The sequence below is a fragment of the Trematomus bernacchii genome, unplaced genomic scaffold (genome assembly GCF_902827165.1).
Source record: "Trematomus bernacchii unplaced genomic scaffold, fTreBer1.1, whole genome shotgun sequence".
Classification (NCBI taxonomy): domain Eukaryota; kingdom Metazoa; phylum Chordata; class Actinopteri; order Perciformes; family Nototheniidae; genus Trematomus; species Trematomus bernacchii.
Genome location: NW_022987513.1, coordinates 8,701,224 through 8,723,491, shown reverse-complemented (window position 1 = coordinate 8,723,491; position 22,268 = coordinate 8,701,224). Strand labels below are relative to the sequence as shown.

At 41.6% G+C, this 22,268-nt stretch overlaps 3 non-coding genes across 3 annotated transcripts; all 3 read right to left on the bottom strand.

Annotated features, from left to right (window-relative positions):
* Window positions 1–10,849: 10,849 nt before the first annotated feature.
* trnav-cac lies at window positions 10,850–10,922 on the bottom strand. The gene has a single exon. It is a non-coding gene; the product is annotated as a tRNA-Val (tRNA).
* A 2,032-nt stretch (window positions 10,923–12,954) lies between these two features.
* On the bottom strand, window positions 12,955–13,027 carry trnav-cac. Its single transcript has one exon. It is a non-coding gene; the product is annotated as a tRNA-Val (tRNA).
* Window positions 13,028–21,851: 8,824 nt separating this feature from the next.
* Window positions 21,852–21,924, bottom strand: trnav-aac. The gene has a single exon. It is a non-coding gene; the product is annotated as a tRNA-Val (tRNA).
* Between the last annotated feature and the right edge of the window lie 344 nt (window positions 21,925–22,268).

Below are 22,268 nucleotides of genomic sequence, written 5' to 3'. Positions count from 1 at the left end.
GGTCTAAGGACAGAGGATGTCGTACCTGTACACACTGTGAAGCCCTCTGAGACAAATTGTAATTTGTGATATTGGGCTATATAAATAAAATGTGATTGATTGATTGACGCACGCAAGGGGCTATAGTGCAAGTCTTAGGCGGCTGGTTTCTCAGAACCTCACAGAGCACACAGAACTGAAGGAACACAGGTTTAACCAAAAATACTATCCACTGTCTTTATTTTTTTTCCTGAGAATAGGTTTGAAAGAGACAGATTTAAATTTACAAAGAGAGTTGAAGCAACATTTGACAGAAATCCCACATAAATTACAAAAGTACACAACTAGCAAGATATATATACTGTATATATATACTGTACACACAAAGTAACTTATATACTAGACTGAAATAACAAAAATGAATGCTTGTTGTGGAGAGGGGCACTATGTCCAGCGTCCATTCCTCGGGGTAGGAGTTAGTGTGTGTGTGTGTGTGTGTGTGTGTGTGTGTGTGTGTGTGTGTGTGTGTGTGTGTGTGTGTGTCTGTGTGTCTGTTTGCATGTGTGAGTGTAGTTGGGGGGCTTTGGGAGAGTCAAAAAGGATGCAGGTGACCTCTTTGGTCCCTGATAGAGGTCCATACAAATAGGCATTGACATAACAATACCACACAGTTAATGGTCAAAACTACATGTGTGCCTCCATTTTTTTTTCTATTTCTATATTATTCATTCTATATATTGTCAATCAAAACTACCACAAAAAGCTGACTATAAAAAAAAATGTCAGGTCCCAAAAGACCACTGTTGCCCTTATAACCACATAAGTAAATAAACTAAACAAAACAAGCTGCCAGCTGACAGTAATTGTTCATGAATGGTGGTTAACAAAATAATGACATTCTTTCAATGAGAACAGTATCAGAGTCCCATTAAGCTATATTTTAACTTGCCAGGGAAAACCTAAAAAAGCCAGCTTACTAGTTTGTAGGCTAACGAATGTTTCTCTTATAATATTTGTCTTATTAGTGCTTCATCAAGGGGATATTAATGGGTTCCAGAACTACAGAGTATCATAACCTTAATAATAATCTTTTCCTAATTGTCTTAGCTTCTGCTTACCGCGAGTTCTCCTCCCTCTCCCCACTCGCGCTGATCTCTCTCCCTCTCATCATCTTCCTCACCACCACCAATATCGGCCACGGGTGCTGAAGATGGACCTGCACCTGTACTAAACATGTCGGTTATTTTGACACAAGCGGCAGCATCAGCACGAAGGGCCTGCTTTTTTCTTGGCCGCAATTTTTCTGCTCCCCCTTTTCGCTTGGCCTTCGTCTTCGCCTTCGCCTTCTCCATTTCAAACTCGAACTTTTTTTTTTTTCGAAAAAAAAGGCGGTTTGGCTTCAACGGCCGGCTCACCTCCTGGGGGCGTGATTTAATGATGCACACCGAGCGGCCCAAAGGGGGAGGTGATTAAAGATTTGATTGGGCCGGCCCAGTGTCAATTACTAAAAACATTTAAACAGAGGGCCAATCTACCCGTCTTATGGGCCGGGACTTCAGAAAAAAAAAAAAATGACGTGTCGGCCCAAAAGGCACGTCGGCCCACCGGGAAAATGCCCGGTATGCCAGATGGCCAGTCCAGCCCTGGTCAGTACCTTTGTGTCCTTCGTTGTCTGAAAAAAGCAGGGGACGGTTACGCCCAGACTTGGGAAAGCATAATGTAACTTTTCTCTGCATGTTGGCATGTTTCGAAACAGTGCTCCCTCTTATTTTGTTTAGTACTATACACTCACCGGCCCCTTTATTAGGTACACCTTGCTCGTGCCGGGTTGGACCATCTTTTGCCTTCAGAACTGCCTTAATTCTTCATGGCATAGACTCAACAAGGTGCTGGAAACATTCCTCAGAGATTTTGGTGCAAATTACATAGCGTCACGCAGTTGCTGCAGATTGGTTGGCTGCACATCCATGATGCGAATCTCTCGTTCCACCACATCCCAAAGGTTGGAGGATGGAGATCTGGTTACTGTGGAGGCCATTTGGGTACAGTGAACTCATTGTCATGTTCAAGTAAACAGTTTGAGATTATTTGACATGGTACGTTATCCTGCTTGAAGTAGCCATCAGAAGATGGGTACACACTGTGGTCACAAAGGGATGGACATGGTCAGCAACAATACTCATAGGCTGTGGCGTTTAAACGATGCTCAATTGCTATTTAGGGGCCCAAAGCATACCAAGAAAATATCCCCCCCCCCCACCATTACACCACCACTACCAGCCTGAACAAGGCCGGATGGATCCATGCGTCCCAATGTCGCTGCAGAAATCGAGACTCTTAGACCAGGCAACATTTTTCCAATATTCTATTGTCCAATTTGTGAGACTGTGCGAATTGTAGCCTCAGTTTCCTGTTGTTGCCTAACAGGAGTGGCACCCGGTGTGGTCTCCTGCTGCTGTAGCCCATCTGCTCCAAGGTTCCACGTGTTGCATGCACTCAGAGATGGTCTTCTGCATAACTTGGTTGTAACAAGTGGTTATTTGAGTTACTGTTGCCCTTTTATCATCTTGAACCAGTCTGGTGTTTCTCCTCTGACCTCTGGCATCTACAAGACATTTTGGCAGAGAACTGCAGCTCATTTGATATTTTCTCTTTTTTGGACCATTCTCTGTAAACCCTAGAGATGGCTGTGCATGAAAATCCCAGTAGATCAGCAGTTTCTGAAATACTCAAACCATCCCATCTGCCACCAACAACCATGCCACGTTCAAAGTCAAATAAATCCCCTTTCTTCCCCATTATGATGCTCTGTTTGAACTTCACCAGGTCGTCTTGATCATGTCTACATGCCTAAATGCATTGAGTTGCTGCCATGTGATTGGCTGATAAGATATGTGGGTTAACGAGCAGTGTAACAGTGAACCAGACAATCATGGCCGAACCCACCATTGAGGTCACCGAGGTCCGGACCTCGGTAATTGTTTCGAGGTGTATATAATAAAACTCGTGAAATAACTGCACATAATTAACAGGGTTCGTATACAGTCTATGGTTCGTATACTTTCATTTACTGGCGGTGGGGGCGCTGCACAACTAAGTAGCCTACATTAAAGCAAACAGAAGAAGACAACATTAATTTATCAACAAACAGCCGCAGTCCGGACTTGTACCCATGGATGTATAATAAGGGAAGGTGAAATAAATACTTTACATTAAGTTATTTTCGTGTTGTGTAAATAATGATGTAATGCTTTTGAAAGGCAAAGAATAATTAAAAAATAAATATATGTATATATGCTGAGCCCAGAGTAAAATGCTTTTGTGTGCAAAAACTACAGGTGAACAGCAAACACCGGTATGATTTAGGTGACAGTACGACTATCTGGGTTCTGGGACAAAGTTATAGTGGGGGTGCCAAATTCGGCAGCACCAACACCTGGTCTGCCACATGTGGAAGCCCCTCTTTAGTTTTTCACCTGCTGAGCCCAGAGTAAAATGCTTTTGTGTGCAAAAACTACCGGTGAACAGCAAACACTATAGTGTGATTTTGGTGGCAGTACGACCACCCTGGACAAAGTTATAGTGGGGGTGCCAAATCCGGCAGCACCAACACCTGGTCTGCTGAACATGGGCTGTAGAGAAACCGTGCAGATCTTCCCTATTGACACCAGGATTAACCTTGTCATCGGTATACACGGCTTGAAGAGGCTTCTGGCCAATAGGAAGTCTTCTATAGGTATACCCGGCTCACTGAACGCTTTGAGGCGAACGTGATAACCACTACACTACGGAAACTGATGGGAGGGTTTTGCCGCCAGTCAACCAGGAGAGTGGGGTTCGATTCCCCGTCAAGGCGAGTTCTCACCGTCTCTTTCAAACCTTTATTTATCCAGGTGTATCCCATTGAGATCATTGATCTCTTTTTCAAGGGAGACCTGCTCAAGAAGGTTCCACATGAAGCATAAAAACATAAACAGAACAACAAAAAGGACATCATACAGCATCATTACAGGGATTACAATTTACATATCTATCCACATGAACAGGTACCAACAGCTTCCGATTGAGTAGCATCCAACCGAGCTTTAAAAACATTTAGTGGCACCAGATTGCTCAGTTTCCATTTCAATTGCAGACTATTCCAAGACAGTGGAGCTGCGCATCTAAATGCTATCTTCCCTAAGACAGTCCTAGCAGTTGGCACATTTAATAAAACCACAGCATGCGATCTCAGGCAGTAGCCACTTACAATTCGCCGTGAGATCAGGGAGCAGATGTAGGATGGAAGTTTCCCTAACATGGCTTTGAAAGTTACAAGACAATAAAAAAGATATTCACAAGGCCCACGCATAGACTGTATATATAAATGGACGTAGGGTCCGTCACGTCACCCATAGGATTCTGCAGAGTTGCCGAGAAGCCCTTAGTAGGCGGGGTCGGCCACTAACGGCTCGACAGTGACGTCAGAGTTCCACTCCCGCCTGCTCCAAATAGAGTGGCGAAGTCACGCCCATCTACTTCCGCCCCATGGGACCTTATTTCGGAAAAATAATGTATTGAAGTCAATGGAGAGAGAAAACGTATCTTTCGATCCCGTTTGAATTGTGCCATGAATTACACATATGATGTTTGTCAATCTTAAAAAATAATTTCCATGTCAAAAAAGTCACAGTTTGTCGTAAAACTGTTGAAATATAAGACTATGAAAAATACGCAACTAGAAAGACTACAAATCCCAGAGTTGCGTAAGTGATGTCACAATTGTTTTCCTCCACTAAGATCTAAGATCAGCGCCATATAGATATAATCTATCTATATGGCGCTGGCTAAAATAAGATAACTTTAACAAGATGCCTGTGTGCTTAGTACCAGGTTGTTATTATACCAGCAATGGGTCTTGCTCGTTCTTTCGCTTCCCGTCTGATGAAAGGACCAGGAGTACTCTGGATCATGCTAGCTAGTAGCTAGCACGTTAGTTAGCATTACAGCCTTGTAATTTTTATTAGCCTTAACATGAAGTAACATTAAGTAACCCAAAATGTTAAACAGTAAGAGTAGTAGTCATATTTCGTGAACCCTTTGAAGAGTACTGTCACCGGTGTGATCATTCTATAATACACAATTTAAGCCCGGGGGAGAAATGCTAACGCTAACGCTAGCGATCTTCTCTACTTCATGCTATCTGCACAAATGGTTGACATTAAATATTAAAACGACCAGGCAGTTCAGAGAGAATCAAAGGAAGGCAGGCAGGCAGCTTTGCATGACATTCTTCAGGACGTGTTTCATTGTGGTGATAGTGAGGGTAGTCAATCGTTTTGTTGACAAGACAGTAGTGACGGCCATCTTGGTGACGTGTGTTGTTGACCAGAGATGTAGTTCATTGAGCGTTTCACACAAACAAATGTGTTACTTCACAGTTTTACGACACATTTTTTTTTTTTTGACTTGCAAAATTATCTTTTAAATTGACAAACATCATATGTGTAATTCGTGGCACAATTCAAACGGGATCGAAAGATAATCTTTCTCTCTCCATTGACTTCAATACATAATTTTTCCGAAATAAGGTCCCATGGAGGTCCACCGGAAGGGGAGGGACTTCGCCACTCTATAAGGGCAAAGAGGCGGAGCCGAGGCGGGACCTGCTGCCACCGGGCTGGAAGTTCCAGAGCTAGCTGAAGCTACCAAGCTAAGCTAACATGCTCCCCATCTGCACACTGCCGTCGCATTTTACGTTTCTAAGGTAAGCGGACATGAGACTATTCAGCAAAACTATAAATAATAATCTAAGTTATTGAGTTTTTAGCATAATACTTCAGAATCTTAAAATCCCTTAACGTTTGTATGAAATTGTGCTAAATTCAACACTGGAATCAAGCAAATATTAATATGTTTGCATGACATTAGTTATTTATATTTTGCCATCACTTAATTATACGTTTAATACATTTAAGTTAAGCTAAGGTACATGTGATGATAGCTAGTTAGTGCTCTTACCTGTTAGGCCTCCTCCAAACAGCATTATAACCAGACTGTATCATTAAAACTACAAGTACCAGTTCTAGATCCTTGACTTTAGACAAACAATTCAAAAGACAAAATGTATTTAAAGACCAATCTTTATTTGAAGGTGCCTCTTAACCTGAGATATTAGTTATACAGTAATAGTATTGACAATCTAAAAAAACTGAGCAACTCAACAGTCAACTTTATATTTCTTATTGTCTAAAGCATTTATTATTTTCATTTTTCCCCTCTCATATTCAGTGTGGATGGATTGAGACAGCGTGGTGTCCAGAGAGCTGCAGAGACTTCAGGGAGAAACCTCCGTGTGATGGACGTCCTGTCTGTTGGTTTGGCCGGAGAGGACTGAGGGTCTTTCCTCTGTGAGGAGGACCAGGCCTGATGGAGGAGCCCATGCATAGCTGATACCACCTGATCAGGCCTAGTCTGTCACTTTATTTGACTAAATGTGTTTACTTATACATTTAATAGGTTTACACCTTCTGTCCATATGTGCTTTTTATTTAAAACAAGTTTGATTAACTTTTGGTTCACATTTCAATAAATTGAATTTGTATTTGCACTCCTTTTGTCCATTATTCTTACTGAAAATGTTAGATTACACATTCACATCTGACTGAAGATTGGCCCCATTTATTTGCGTTGCAAACTCTGCAGTACAAGGTACATGTTGTGAAGCTCATAAAGTGAGGCAAATAGAAATAATCAGCTGATGGAGTGTAGATGTGGAAATAGGTGCATTCGATCAGCTGACTGTGTTTTCACAATAAAAATAGTTTCTTAGTGAATGTCCTGTACTGGTCTTAACATCTCATAACATCAGCTTTTAATTTTCCTATTGGATGTTTTTCTTGACCCTCGGAGAAAGAGGAGATGCTGAGTCGTGTCTTTCAGGCATGTCCTTTCCTAACAAAAATTACAGGAAACATAAAACATATTATTGCAGAACAAGTGTGTTATTTATGAAAGAGGTGTGTTTGTGTTTAGGGGCTGTAGATATAATTATTTTGTAATTGTAATGTTTTTTTTTATTGCAACAGTGAGCTACAAAGACAATCAGATTATGAATGAACAGTATGAAATTCATCAACATTGAAATGTATTTTATTATCAAAATAATATTTAACTGTTATTAAAACAAGCTTGCTCTGTTGTCTCACTGAAAGAATAACTTTTACCACGTTTTTACAGACAATATTGAGAGATAAATAGCAGTTGTCACTATGCGTTAAATATCTTTGCCTTCAATACATTAAATTAGAAAGCTGACAGTCATATTGCTTGTTAACATCTAAATGTAACCCTTTGCATGGAAAAACCCCTTAACTTCACTGATGTGTAGGTGATCTAGTATTTAGTATTGTTTAATGGAATGTATATCAGTGTATTAAAGTCAATACTTCATTTATTTAAACCAATATCTTTCTTGATTCTTTGTACAGTATGAAATAAGAGTATTTGTACCTGTGCTGAAGTTCACTGCTGTGAGGAGTCCAGTTCTGTCTCTCACTCTCTGGTCCAGCCTGTCTGCATCACCTGGACACTTTAAACAAACAGATATATATGTAAAGAACCATGTGTACAAACAATATAACTTATTATCTTCTGTTGAACATGTTGGATTGTGTATTGGCCGAGTCAGGGTCCTTTTTATTTTACTGTAACTTTGGAAGTTGTGTTACCAATGCTTACTGTTTATTTGATACCAATTTGGTAATGCAATTAATAAAAATAACAAGGTTTGGGTTCGTTCTTCAGATGACTGTGACGTTAACATGTAAGCTCAATAATGAACTCCAGCTCAACCAACCATATTGTAATATCTAAGTAATCATCTTGAAATATGACATTCATAATTGTAATATACACACATCTTATTGTGAGGTTGATTTCACATACACTACTTCGACGTTAGCTTGTGTACATACTTGAGCATAGCCAATTCAAATTAAGCTTAGCGATGCATACAGTTCCTACCTACATAATAAAATATCTCTCTAAGTTACAAGGATGACCTTATTTTATCAACCTCAAACAGAAGCCTTTTGTTCTACAGTACTCTCACTTAACGCTTAACACTTGTCTATTTCGTTTTAACCTTTATATATACAGTCTATGGTTTTAAGTTAACTTAGAGGCTACGATTAGCATCGTTAGCACCGATGTAGCTACCACTCGCTTAAACGCTAACCCAAGCCTTAACATTCATTACGTAGCTGATTGAAATCATAAACACATAAATAAAGTACTCGAATTTCACTTACCGCAAAACCGCATTCATGCACCGTCTGTTTTAATCGCAGAGCGAGTCACAATAGTCCGATATATAAGCATGAAGAACAAACAAACACGGCCGGGGTCAAGTTGTGTTCCCTGGATGAACTGAGCAGGCAGAGTCCCTGTAGCTTCACGGAGACGGAGCAGCTAGCAGACAAGAAGCTAACAGCAGCAGTCACTTGACAGAGCTGTCACTCAATGTGACCACGCCCTAATTTATGCAAAAACGTTAAGACCTAATAAAAGGGTGATGTTAGAAAACAATTCACTCACAGATTCATAATCATGAAGGTGGAATCTAACTATATCAATAATAATATTTATTGCATCCAGGGCTAGAAACATGTTTTTTTCTGCTGTAAAATTGGGCATTTTAACATGGGGGTCTATGGAAATTGCTCCTTTCTGCAGTCATCGCCTATCGGCCAATATATGAACTGCAGTTTGCAGAGGTGGGGACTCGAGTCACATGACTTGACTCGAGTCAGACTCGAGTCGCATATTTTTTGACTTGAGACTTGCTTGACTAACATTGATAAAAGACTTGACTTGACTTTGACTTGGTATTCATGACTTGAGACTTGACTTAAGCTTGAGACAGATGACTTGAAAGGACTTGTCTGTTTAAAATTAAATATTTGCGTTTGTTTTTGTAGTGAGATATTGCATTTAGTTTTTTCGAAAAACGTGATTGGGTGATTATAGCGCCGTGCGCGCAAACCTGGCAACCCACTAGACGGCAGGAGCGTCAGTTAACATGGCAGCGGCTAGCGTTACTCCACAAATAGTGAAGTTTGGATTCAAGGATTATGTTGTCGATGACGCTAATAAGAAGAGAACAGCGGTATGCAGGGTCTGCAGCATAAAGATCGGTGACACGACCACCACAACATCCAACTTCATTCGTCACTACAAAAAAACCCACAGAGAAAGGTGCGTGAATGTGTTGTGTTAGCTAGAAAGCCAACGTTAAGTTTAAGCTACGTTAGACTTGGTTTCAAATCGATTAAGCATTACAAAGAGAAGACAAAACGGTAAATGAACACTAGAACCGCCAAGGGATTCATTTGTACTAACCCTGATACTGACGGGCTGTCAGGAGGGAGAGAGAGAGAGGAAAAGAGATGCCTCGTTTATTTCCCCTGTGTTATTATCAGAAGTTACTGTAAACTGTTGAATAATGTAGTTCATCTACTTTTAGTAGTTTGTTTAAATGTTTTAATTATGTTGTTTTTGTTTGTAGAAGTGCATATATGTAGAAGTGCATATATGATTTTCTTACCTGAAATTCTGCCTTTTTGAACAGACTTTTTGATTGAGTCCTAGCTATATTGTCTGCAGTTCTAGGGTTAATATTAATCTAATATGATTGTCATCGGTCTAAATTAGATTTCAAATGATTAACTGTGTATGTAATGAAGATCATAGTGTGGGTTAAATCCATTTTCATAACCACTGTCTTTTAACTGATTTAAATGCGGAAACTGGGCTTATTCATCAGAATTTCGTATGACTTGACTTGACCTGAGCAATGACTTGACTTGACTTGCTTGACTCTCACCACAGTGACTTGGGACTTGCTTGATACTTGTAGGTCAAGACTTGAGACTTGCTCATGACTTGCACATGTAGGACTTACTCCCACCTCTGGCAGTTTGTGGCACTTCCGTATTGGCGTCCCGGCTCTTCCCCAGAGTTTGCCGCTTGGGCCCACCTTTGAAAAACAAGCCCTTTGAGCCATATACATGACTTTTGAAGGGTGTAAGATACTTCCAATACTTCAGGTCGTTTCAACATTCACAATCTTAAACTTAAAAAGCTATGCTAACCGGGGCTCTAAAATCGAGTCCCATCCAAATCTTTCTTTTCCGATGAAAGCAGATTGGCAAAGCAGCCCGAGTCAAACTGAGACCTAACGATCTTGCACAGTTAAGGTTTAACTCCCTTAACTTTTCCCATTAATTCGCTATGATAGTTCTTATCACTACGGATGTAATATATTTCTAGCCACAATCAGTATTTCGGGGGCGCTCTTTCCTTTGTTATGTGACCTTTAGTGATTGATGAGCATTATTGGGCAAGGGGATACTTAGAATGTCCTCAGATAACATACCAAATATGTGTTTGTTTATTAGATAGTGCATAATAATCCTACAAACATAATTTATATGCAATCACTATCTTTTTTGTGTCCAATACAACACCCAAAAATCAATTTTTACTCAAAATGCTTTTCATGGGCACATTAACACCTAGGCTCAGTCAAAGACAAGTTACACAATGTCGTTTTTCATAGGGCATTGAACAGTAAACATATTCTGATTGTGGAATCAATGTCCTTCGAAATCCAAAGTACAGGACCATGCCTCCCCAGATGTGTTGAATCTTTTCTTAAAATGTCTACACTCTCTCCAAAGTCCACAATGTGTAGTCGAAGCCAAGGAATGGAAACCCTCGAAATGTGAATAAATACTTTCACTTTTCTCAACATACTGGCAGTTGTCAACAGTGGTCACTCTTTTATCTTTTTTGTTTGGTTTATGTGGAGCCATAGAAGTCATAAATGTGTTTCCGCCCGGTCTCGAACGGGGGACCTTTCGCGTGTGAGGCGAACGTGATAACCACTACACTACGGAAACTGATGAAAGGCATTTTGCCGCCTGTCAACCAGGGGAGCGGGGTTCGATTCCCGGCAAGGCGAGTGATCCACCACCTCCTTGAAAGATACAATGTAACTCACAAGGACCACCTCAGAAAGACACGACATGTTTACCATACAATGAACATTTGAAGGGTGTAAAGATGCTTCCAATGTTTCAGGCCATGCATGGAAGATAACACTGATGTTTGACTAAAGTCTGTTTTGCAAAGAATCAACATTAAAACATTCACCATAATAAACTTTAAAAGCCATGCTAACCGGTCTCATCCAAATCTTTATATTCCGATGAAAGCAGATTGGCAAAGCACGCCCTGAGCTGTAGTCAAACTGAGACCTAGGATCTTGCACAGCAATAGTAAGGCTTAACTTCCTTAACTTTCATCATTCATTCTCTATGGTAGTTCTTATCACTACGGATGTAATATATTTCTGGCCACAAACGGTGTTTCGGGGGCGCTCTTTCCTTTGTAATGTGACCCTACGTGATTGATAGGCATTTTATTTATTTTTATTTTTTATATTTCATTTTTCATTTTCAGGTGTATATAACAATTATACATAACACAAAACACAAAGCATCCCCCCTCCCACTCGCCCAAATTAACAAAACAAAGGACAGACAAAGGTCAGTGCATAGAGTGAAACACAAAGGGATACTACACCAGAGTCTGGTAGTCTTTGTTCTGATGCTGCGATACCGCCTAACAGACGGCAGCAGACAGAACAGTTTGTTGCTGGGGTGATGGGGGTCTTTGATAATCCTGTGGGCTTTCTTCCTGAGCCGCTGGGAGTAGAGGTCCTCCATGGATGGCAGCTCCGTCCAGGTGATGTGCTGTGCAGTTTTCACCACCCTCTGTAAAGTCTTATGGTTGAGGTCGTTGCAACTGCCATACCAGGCCTTGATGCAGCCAGTCAGGATACTCTCTATGGTGCACCTGTAGAAGGTCAGGATCCTCTCTATGGTGCACCTGTAGAAGGTCAGGATGCTCTCTATGGTGCACCTGTAGAAGGTCAGGATCCTCTCTATGGTGCACCTATAGAAGGTCAGGATGCTCTCTATGGTGCACCTGTAGAAGGTCAGGATCCTCTCTATGGTGCACCTGTAGAAGGTCAGGATCCTCTCTATGGTGCACCTGTAGAAGGTCAGGATGCTCTCTATGGTGCACCTGTAGAAGGTCAGGATACTCTCTATGGTGCACCTGTAGAAGGTCAGGATGCTCTCTATGGTGCACCTGTAGAAGGTCAGAATACTCTCTATGTTGCACCTGTAGAAGGTCAGGACCCTCTCTATGGTGCACCTGAAGGTCAGGATGCTCTCTATGGTGCACCTGTAGAAGGTCAGGATACTTATGGTGCACCTGTAGAAGGTCAGGACCCTCTCTATGGTGCACCTGAAGGTCAGGATACTCTCTATGGTGCACCTGTAGAAGGTCAGGATACTTATGGTGCACCTGTAGAAGGTCAGGATGCTCTCTATGGTGCACCTGTAGAAGGTCAGGATACTTATGGTGCACCTGTAGAAGGTCAGGATACTTATGGTGCACCTGTAGAAGGTCAGGATGCTCTCTATGGTGCACCTGTAGAAGGTCAGGATACTCTCTGTGGTGCACCTGTAGAAGGTCAGGATACTCTCTATGGTGCACCTGAAGAAGGTCAGGATACTCTCTGTGGTGCACCTGTAGAAGGTCAGGATGCTCTCTATGGTGCACCTGTAGAAGTTGCAGAGTATCTTGGAGTCCATGTTGAACATCCACAGCCTACGGAGAGGAGAGTCAGATTTCCATGTTGCTGTTATACATTTCCTGGCCACACATAAAACGTATTTCATACATTTAATTTGGGATTTCGTTTAAGACCTATTGAGACTTGTGAAATCTCCCAGTAAGGGATGGACACTCCAGAAATGAGAATCAATACTTTCACTTTTTTCGAAATATTGGCAGTTTTCCAACAATGCTCTCTTTTATCTTTTTAGTTTTGTAAATGTGGAGCCATAGAAGTCATAAATGTGTTTCCGCCCGGTCTCGAACCGGGGACCTTTCGCGTGTGAGGCGAACGTGATAACCACTACACTACGGAAACCGATGAAAGGGCATTTGCCGCCTGTCAACCAGGAGAGCGGGGTTCGATTCCCCGTCAAGGCGAGCAATCCACCACCTCTTTGAAAGATACACTGTAACTCACAAGGACCAACCTAGAAAGACACAACGTTTTAACCATATAATGAACTTTTGAAGGCTGTAAAGATGCTTCAAATGTTTCAGGCCATGCATGGAGGATAACACTGATGCTTAAAGGTAGGGTAGGTAAGAATGGAGAAACCAGCTCGAGTAAGCTAGAATTTGAAAGTACACAACTGAAAAAAATCTGCCCCTTCCTTCAGACTTCCTTAGAGCCCCTCCTCCAACACACACGTACGCGCACATGACCAATGAGGGCACGAGATAAGTTTGTGCACGAGATGGAAGGCTGACAGGCAGGTAGGCCTTGCTTTTTACAGCGCCACGGCTTCCACAGATAAATTATTTGTATATATTTGTCAAAGCATTTAATTTATTCATTGCTATCGGGATGTTAAGAGCATTCCATGGAATATAACAAAAAGTGTTTCTGAAGTGAATTACCTATACCCTACCTTTAACCAAAGTACGTTTTACAAGATCCGAGTACTTCTACTTTTACTTGAGAACCAGAGTTATTCTAATTTTACTCAAGTACAAGATATGAGTACTTCTCCCCCTCTGAATAATAATAATAATTTAAAAAGAAAAAAGGAAGAACATTAAAATAACTACAATGAAAACATGAAAATACACCAGGTGTTACCTGGGCCGTTTCACTAGAGATGATGCTAATCTAGTTAGCATTAAGGCTAGTTCATTATTAGCATCCCCTTCACCTGCGGCAGGTAACAGATGTCTGAGGTAAACAGATGTATGATCTTGACCCAACTTGATGTTTTGAATTGTTTGGAACTTCAAAGTCCTTTGACTATGAAATGCTTATAATTTATTTTCCAAACAGCAAACTGCAATCTTGGAACCAAACCTCTGGCAGCAGGAATGTAGCGCAGCGTGTCATTGTTAGAGGGAGCCAAGATTTCCCCATTTTTCAATGTCCACCCACTGGATAGGGAGAATCTTCTTCTGTTTCCTCTGCAGTTTCAGTGGAAGGGTCAGAAGAAGAAGGATCAGACTCCACCTCAAACTCCACATCAGATTCTTCTTCTGAGGTTGTTTCTGATTCAGAAGAAGAGTCAAGCAGCTCGCTGGTTGCCTGAAGCTCGCTGGAGGTTGCCGGCTGCATCACCATATCCCTAGCTTTTTCCAGAGAAGCGCCTCTTCATTTTACTTGCTTGTTGCGTATCACAGGAATGAAAAGACCAACCAGCCAAACTACACATATTTATAGCTCTGGCTTTGCAGCCAGGTGTTCACTTATTTACTAAGTGCATGTAGGCCTGTCGCGATAATCAATAAATTGACTTTAAAACAAATTGATATGATTCGATATTAAACAAACTAATTATAGTAGATTAACTACATTATTCAAAAGTGTACAGTAACTTACAATAACACGGGAATAATAAACGGAGCGCTCCCTCTCCTGACAGCCCGTCAGTATCATGCAGCTCGCGGATCCCGTAATGAGTGACCCGACAGTAAAACTAAACATATCTATAACTAGTTTAGGTGGTTTGAGAGGTAATTAAAATAGCTACGTCTGATATTCTAACCTGAAGTGTGTTTTGCTCCGCTCACCGCTGCAGGTAATCATGCAGAGCTGCGTGTCGACTCGTCAGCAGCAGCTGATCTCTCTCTCTCTCCCGTCAGATTAGAATTTACTCGCGTTTATGTCCATATCGATCAGATCTAGCTAGTTCTAGCTAATGATATGACTACCTGCTTATTAAAAGACACCTAAACAATAAGCGTCGCTATGCCACCGGGTGAGGCCGCAAAGTATAGCGCAGCATTATGCATTTGTTTACATGCCCACCGGAACCCCGAGGCATTACCAACAGATCAACTCACAATCAACCCATACAGGACATCTCTTTCTCCACATTAAGTGTTAGACATTAGAATTGACTATTCTTGTCTGTCACATACTATTCTTGTCTGTCACATACTCTTTTGTCTGTCACATACTATTCTTGTCTGTCACATAAGTGGCGCAACTGATGCCGTATTTTGCTAAGGGGAAATTATTTTGACCGGACATTTTGACCGGAGAGATTTAGATTTGCCGGTCTTCAGCATATGTTACCGTTCATAGTCCGGTAATTACCGGCTAACGGGAACTCTGATACCAACACACCTACATAATATAACAGGCACAGAAACCAAGAAATGACAAGCATTTCATTCAATGGTAAAATGTCACATCTGGTGATATACAGTAAAAATAACAAATTGAACTATTTTCCTCTAAAATAAAACCCTGACATTACAAAATGCACGATTATATACCGGTATGGCGGAGAGATCAAAATATGTGGTTATAATGGGAGTGAATGGGACATTTTTGTCCATGAGTGGTTAATTAGGGATTTTTTTGTTTAATCTGATTCTGTGCAAAAACGAATAATGCCCCAAAATCAATGTTGTTGCTAATCTTTGACATATCCAAGACTGTGATCAAATAAAAAAAAGCCGACCCCCCCCAACATTTATTATAGGAAAATAACTGCCTTTTTGTGCACGTTTTTCATAGAAAACGCAACTTAATGGTTTCAAACTGGCAGTTAAAGGGTTAAAATCCCGAAAATAATTTAATATTTGGTATTTTTGATCAGGACTGAAGTAGATTGAAAGATATAACCCCAAAACGTTTTTTAAAATATGAATCCGTTATCATTTTATAGCAGTTTTTGGCAGTGGACATTCTTTTCCCGAATGACTAATTAGGGTAGTTTATTTTAAATCTGACTGTGCAAAAACTAATAATGCACCAAAATCAATTTTGTTGCTAATCTTTGACATATCCAAGACTGTTATAAAATAAAAAAGCCAGTCCCCAGATATGTATTATATGGAAAATAACTAATTTTCTCTGTTTTTATCATGAAAAACAATAGCGATTTAATGTATTCAAAAGGGCATTTAAAGGGTTAAAATCCTGAAAATAATACAAATGTTGGTATTTTTTATTAGGGCTGAAGTTGCTTTAAAGATTGAACCCAAAAAAGCTGAGAAAGAAACATTTTAATATAATGTTTTTATCAAAGTTTTCGGCGGTGGACATTTTTGTCCTGAATGACTAATTAGCGTAGTCCAATCGAATGATACCGGAGGGTTAAGGCTACTTTATTCCCACTTACTGTAAACCACAAATGTTACTCTTCTTTTTGACATGTATGGTCAAAGACCTCATTTACACAAAATCATGATCATGAAAAATGATTACAAAATCGACCCCAGAAGACCATAAATGCTATACATTTGAACAAACCAATTTGACAAGTATGTATTACAGTTTGGGAAGTATAAGGGGAAAATGCACAGATGGCACCTAAAGAATGGCATCGGCTACACCCTCTACCTGAAAAGGTGGAAGAGGAGGAGAGATAAATAAATACCAATTATGTGCAATATATACCTGGCTGCTATATCTTCTTTTTTTATGCATGCTTCTTAGTTAACATTAAGCTGTTTTTGGCTCTTTTCTGCTGTAACAAATGTAAATTTCCCCTCTGTGGGACGAAGACACCTGGAAGCAGATCTGGGATAGCAGGGCTGATGGTTATGCTGCCTTTGTTTTAGGAGTGAAGTGCATCACTAACAGCAAGATGTACAACCTTCAGCAGTACATCCTCAAGCAGCAGAGGGCTGAGTTCTGTCCACCACCGGCTGAAGGCTGCATTGCATCAGCTACCTCCACTCTGACGTCTAGCACTCCAGGTCAGCTCACAGAAATATGCAAATACTGCTTTAAGGTGAAACTTACATTTAATAACTAAGGTTATTGTTTAATCTCCTAGTGATGGAGGAGGATGAAGAGCTGGAGGGGGATGTTGTTTCGGTCACCTAAATTCAACCCCTAACCAAGTAGGAGGATCCAGTTAAGTGATTATATAAACTCTTACTCTACATGTTAAAACTTTGTTCATTGTCAACTGTGCTTAATAGGGCACAGGGAGACTCTGGGTGTTTTTCAATCGCGAGTAAAGCTGCTGCAGAGCCACTATTTCAAGCATACTACGTCATCGAGTGCCGCCGAAGTACTGTTCCAATCTCCAGCATACTTGGAAATCTACCGAGCCCGGCGTACTCCGTTTGGAGAAATATCGAGGCTGCACATGAGTAGACTCCGCGGTCTTAAAATCCCCACAATACTTTGCGCACGGACCAATTTCCCCAAATCTGTGGCGGAAGATGTAAGGCGGGGCCTATCATATGACGCACACCTGCACACTTGCTAGCGTGTTCCACTCTTCGTTTTCCGAATGCCAGGAAGTATTCTTGACTCGCTTCTGAAGCAAGATGCTCGGCAGACATGTGCTACCAAGCAAGCGTACTCGCGATTGAGAAACACCCACTGTCCTCGATGAAGGTATGGATATCTGTGTCACTGTATTATAGCAGTCATTTATATAGAGCTTTATTCAATTTTCTCTAATGCAACTATGGTGTTGTACAGCTCTGCCTTGTCCAGCACCTCCTGTCCCCTTAGCAGCACACCAGCCTGCAGCCTCTGTCCCAGGCTATAGTCAGGATGTTGCCCACTGGAACTGCTCCCACCAGCAGAAAATATGGATGAAGACTGAGTTTGAGTCATAGGGTCTGTGGCCAAGTTCACGTCCAGTGAGACATCTAATGGCGCATTTCCACTACAGCGCGGAGCTCGCTTTAAGCGTGCCGAGCCGTGCGGGGCCGACCACCAGGCTGAGTCGGGCTGAGTATGCTAAACTATAGAGAGAATCGCTGGCAAGGGGGCTACAACTACAACAAGATGAACATATTTGACCGTGATTTAATTGTAATACACGTTTCAAAATGATGCCGAAGTAACAACATACTGATACCGGTTAGTAAAAACCATGAATTAATGCTTTGACAAGTCTGCAGACAGACAGCAGGCAAAAAACCTTTTAAAATGCGTGTTGTCTAAATGGAGATCGGCCAAGCTAACGCAGTATATGCTGCGACCGTCCACACTCACAACGGCCTACACAGACATAAATTGCAGACGTTACCGCAGCATCCTGGCAAAGACAAGAAGATTTGGAGACAGTTGCTTCCCGCGGGCAGTGAGACTGTTAAACAATTGAACTGCTGAAACAACTTCAAAAACATTCATCTGCTACTCAGTAATATGTATCTAATATTAGGGATGTCCCGATCACCTTTTTTTGCTCCCGATCCGATTCCGATCATTTGATTTTGACAATCTGCCGATACCGATTTTTCCCGATCCGATCTTTATGCAATGCATTAAGAGAAAAAAAAGGTAACAGATAACGGCTGGTCATCCAACGCGATGAATTCAGCTATCTTGGCTGTTATTTTTTTGGCCAGTGAAACAGTGAAAACACTGTTCTGGGGCAGTTTCTCTTTCCTTTTAAAAGTCTCTGAAAGTGTCGGTTGTTTCAGTGCCTTTACCCGAGTGGCCGCTGTGTACTCCTCGTGTTGTTGTTGGTGTTTGTTTCTCAGGTGGCGTTTCTCTGTTCTTTCCACCACGCGGAACCTCCGCCTTGCAAACATTGCATCTGGCTGTTACACTGCCTTCGCTTTCAATTTTATAGTACTTCCAAACTCCTGACATTTTCTCTGTCCCGACTCCCGAGTCACCAGCTGAACGTAGCCTCTTGTTAGCTTACTGCTACTATTAGACACTGCGCCCACTCTGTTGCCAGATTTGAGAGAAATAAGCAACCAGGTCTATGAAAACAAGCCCAAAAGAAGCAACACATACATGATGTTGTGTAATTTTAACCCAAAACTAAGGCCTCAGGATGTCTTTAAGACGTGAACATGGTCATTTTTGTTTTGTAACATTAAATAAAATAAAAATATTTTATAAAAAAAAAAGAAAAAGAAAAAAAAGATTCCTGATCCCCGATTTTTTGAAAATCACGTGATCGGCTCCGATCCCCGATCACGTGATCGGATCATCTCTATCTAATATCTAATATATATCATTCCAATAACTTGTATATAGACTCGTACTGCACTATTCCACATGCTCACTTTATTTTATAACTATTTTTCTTTTTGTATTGCTCTTGCTATCTGTATTGTTATTATGTTGCATTGTTGGAGAAGCCTGTGACATAAGATTTTCAACAACATAATTACTCTGTAGCTATGTCAGTTTGACAATAAAGAACCTTGAACCTTGAATAAACCAGCGACTGTATTCGCCATGACAGACAGTCTGTGGTTTGTACTTGTTTAACTTTTGTCTAGTTTCTGAACAGATATGAGGAGCTGTGAGCTTGAGTGCTAACAGCTGATGGCTGATGTTGTTTTTCTGGGGTTCTTCTCATTGAAGATGACGTCACGGCTCCGCCTACACTGCGTTACTATAGATACTACCCCAGTTCCTAAACTGTAATGGAAATGCGCCATAAAGTGAGCCAGTCCTAACAAGGCCTAAGGAGGCCTAGCCATACCGAGCGAGGCCGAGCGAGGCCGTGTACTGGAAATGCGCCATAATAAACATGCTGTCCCCGTTGCGTTATCCACCTTAGCCTGAGCTCATAGACTCAATCTCTGACCTGCCTTCACCAAAGTATTATCAGCTTCATCCATATTTCTTTTTGGAAGCCAGAGCATGCGATCATGGAGAGGGTGAGAAACAACTTTGTCTTGCCCTGCTTTTATGGTTGTCCCAACCCTCAGGTAGCTTCTTCTGGCATTGGAAGGCCAAGAGTTGGCCAGTGCTATATTTTAGCTTCACGACTCACCTGCAAGGTCTGTGAAAAGTACTGGCATGCTGACAAGCCCCAGTGGCTGGAGAAGCTACCCCAGCAACATCGTGCCGGCCTTCCTGACGCACAAAAAGGCGGTCTGCAAATCTGTCCTGGATGAGATGAGGCGCAGCAGCAGATCACCAGAGGACATGTCCAAGCAGCTGACGTAGGCGCTCAATCTCAAATATGAGAGAGCTCATCTGGCCTACCTACTGTGTGTGTGCAGAATGTCAGGGATGCTGAGGCAGGAGTCTACGGCCAGAAAACCATCACTGGGTACCTCAGAAAAGGCTGATAATCAGGCTCCATTTGGTAGAAACTCAGATGCTGATGGCGGGTGTGGAGTGTCTCATTCTTCACACTCCCCGGTCCAGTGCCTGATCTGTAAGCATTAGCAGCAGGAGGAGCTCATTACTCTGCTGCTACAGGGGAGCTTTGGACAGGCACTGAGGTCTGATCACACTCGCAAGGTGGCTAGGAAGGTTGTGCTGTCATCTGGCGGCATGTCTTCCCATGTTATAATGAATGAGAACTGGATGATCCTGAGCTGGGTGATGTGCCCCGAGTCGGATGTGACTCCCAGCCTTTGGAAGTTAAAATCCAGGTACTTCTTTCATCCTTCAGAGCAGGGGTTCCCAACCTTTATTGTGCCAAGGACCGGCAGATACATTAAAAAAAAATCGCGGACCGGTTGTCAATTTTAACTGATTTTAATATTTACTCACCACCAGCAGGTAGCAACAGAGGCTAATTGTATGTAACAGCCTGAACAAATACTAGAACAATATGCATCCAAAACATATTAACAAAGTTTAAAAAAGAACCGGTATCATTTTTTGGTTTTTCGGAAAACCAAAAAACCGACGTTATTCAGTTTTTAAACCAAAACGGGAAAACAGATAAATTAACGTTTTGGTTTTGTTTGTATGATTTACGGATAATCCAGTGAATGCTGGGAAAACGAGGAGAAGCCGCATTATGAACACTGGCATTTGTTTTCAGAAGATATTATGATAGTGTCGTTCGTTCCGGTGCACTCCGACAGCATTAGCACTACATCGAGATTAAGATTAAACTAATTTATTTTGGGAACAGCCGCATATATGGAGTTAGCCATATGTGTGTAAATTACTGTTCATAAACATTTGAAAACAAATGCCGGTGTCGGACAGACACAAACACACCGAACACACAGAGCTGAGCTGAGCAGAGCACATACACACACACATCATGCGCCTTGGTGACTGACTGGACATCTCCTTCATAAAACTAATAAAAGGGGGAGTAATCGGGCAGTTCGATGTGTGTGTATAGGTGTGTGTGGTTAACACGTAGCAGCCTGCAGTCACTCTTAAGCTGTTCTGATGAAGTTAAACACAGTCATACTGGTGCTGCACTTCTCAGAAGCGGAGTATACGTCCCGCTGCCTCCGGATGCTGCAGCCGTTTTAAGAAGTGAAGGAGGGTTTCCTTCTATAAAGCAGCTGCGGGCAGCAGATCGTGAGAGTCCCGGACATTAATTCATAGATCAAGGCAGACTGGTTTACTCTTCTGTTTTGCCAATCCGGTGCTTAAACAAATAGCTCTACACCCCTGGCCGACATGTCCTTAAAATGAAGTCCGAGTTTGAAATATATCTCAAATAATGTATGCACCACCATTTCCCCACATAAACATAACAGTCTGCAATCAAACGGTTGTCTCCTGTGCGCTCCTCTTCCTACTTGGCGCACCGGTAACATGCTCGTGTGCACGAGCTACTGGATGAAATAATATGACTGGTGGCATAGGTGCGAAAATTAAACACTTTTTGAAAAAATATTATGATAAAATATTTTTATATATTTATAATTCTGCAAATATTACGATAAACTCACAGCTATTTCGCGGCCCGGCAGTAACACCTCTGCGGCCCGGTACCGGTCCGCGGACCGGGGGTTGGGAACCCCTGATTTAAGGGGTAGATATCATCGTAGTGAAAAGTAAACAATGTTTCCGCCCGGTCTCGAACCGGGGACCTTTCGCGTGTTAGGCGAACGTGATAACCACTACACTACGGAAACGCCGCGGCAATGGTGCGTTCACGGACATCTAGTACAATAATCTGTGTCCACAATAACCACCATCACTGAGCTTGGTGCTATCATGGATATATAATAAGAGCGGGTGCTATGAGTTTTTTGTGGAGGATTTGTCTTGTCATTAAGAGATGAACATCACAACATAATAAGAATAGATATCAAACTACTTTTATCTCTTCAAAAATTAAAATAGGAAAATCATCAGTCAACAGTCTCCGGAAAGGTAACCTAAAATGGTGCGTTCATGGAAGAATCAGAACACTTTTTTCTTCCGAAATACCACAAATGTACAGCTAATATTTATCAACAAGATAGTGAAGGTGAAG